The sequence below is a fragment of the Myotis lucifugus genome, unplaced genomic scaffold (genome assembly GCF_000147115.1).
Source record: "Myotis lucifugus unplaced genomic scaffold, Myoluc2.0 scaffold_186, whole genome shotgun sequence".
NCBI lineage: Eukaryota > Metazoa > Chordata > Mammalia > Chiroptera > Vespertilionidae > Myotis > Myotis lucifugus.
Window position 1 is genome coordinate 1562103 of NW_005871234.1, and position 1643 is coordinate 1563745.

Below are 1643 nucleotides of genomic sequence, written 5' to 3' on the forward strand. Positions count from 1 at the left end.
TCGCCTGCACACAAAGGTCAAGAGAAAACATCCTTGACCGGCCCAGAGATCCACCAAGAAGCCCATGAGTCACCAGGACCCCGTGGTGCCAGAGGCAGGCGAGGCCCAGCATAGCTGGAAGTGAGCCCCAAGAAAGCCCGGGGCCTGTCGCCACCCTAGACTGTAGGGGCCTGTGCTGCCTCCGTTTGCAATGAAGCCGTTAAGAAGATACCTCAGGAGAAACCAAGATGGTGGCATAGGTTAACGCCAGAGTTTGCTGCCTCGAACAACCACTTCAAAAATACAACTAAAAGACAGAATGGACATCACCCAGAACCACAGGAAGGATGGCTGAGTGGAAATCCTACAACTAGGAGGAAAGAGGAAACCATACGAGACTCAGAGGAGGCCCAGTGCGGAAGTGAAATACTAAGGTGCGGAGTGCATGTGGAGCGGGCCGGCGGCGGAGGGCGCGGTTGTTTTCAATCGGGAGGGAGTTTCAGACTCTGAGCTCCAGATCTGGGCGAGTCTCTAGGGACCCCGACTCAAACGGAAGCGGGACTGTCTGGCTTTGGTCGGAACTCGAATGCAGTTTTCTCTCCCTGGACTCTGAGAGGCAGAGCCCCTGGGGACGGAACTGAGAGCAGCCATAACTGCTCGCTCTGCCCGCCCTGTAGATCCCCGGGGACCCGACCCGCCCAAGCCCTGCACAGAGGCATTTGCTGGATAGCCTTAGGCAAACGCTAGACTAGCACCGCCCTAGAGATCCAGCACAGAAGCTCACCCACTGCAGACACAGCTGATTCTCATAGCCAGTTAGCCTGGAGGTCAATTCACCTCCAGTATTGCCGACAACAATCAAGGCTTAACTACAACAAGACTGCGAACAAAGACCACAAGGGGGTGAACCAAGAAAGCATAAAAAATGCGGAGACAAAGAAACATGACAGAAATGGAGGATATAGAGCTAAAAAATGCACTTTTAACATCTTTCAATAATTTTCTAGAAACTGCCGATAAACTTGATGAGATCCTCAAGAAATCTAATGAGACCCTCGATGTTGTGATAAAGAACCAACTAGAAATTAAGCATACACTGACTGAAATAAAGAATATTATACAGACACCCAACAGCAGACCAGAGGAGCGCAAGAATCAAGTCAAAGATTTGAAATGCAAAGAAGCAAAAAACACCTAACCGGAAAAGCAAAATGAAAAAAGAATCCGAAAATATGAAGATAGTGTAAGGAGCCTCTGGGACAGCTTCAAGCTACAAACATCAGAATTATAGGGGTGCCAGAAGATGAGAGACAGCAAGATATTGAAAACCTATTTGAAGAAATAATGACAGAAAACTTCCCCACCTGGTGAAATAGACTTACAGGTCCAAGAAGCGCAGAGAACCCCAAACAAAAGGAATCCAAAGAGGACCACACCAAGACACATCATCATTAAAATGCCAAGAGCAAAAGACAAAGAGAGACTCTTAAAAGCAGCAAGAGAAAGAGACTCAATTACCTACAAGGGAAATACCCATGCGACTGTCAGCTGATTTCTCAACAGAAACTTTGCAGGCCAGAAGGGAGTGGCAAGAAATATTCAAAGTGATGAATACCAAGAACCTACAACCAAGATTACTTTATCCAGCAAAGCTATCATTCAGA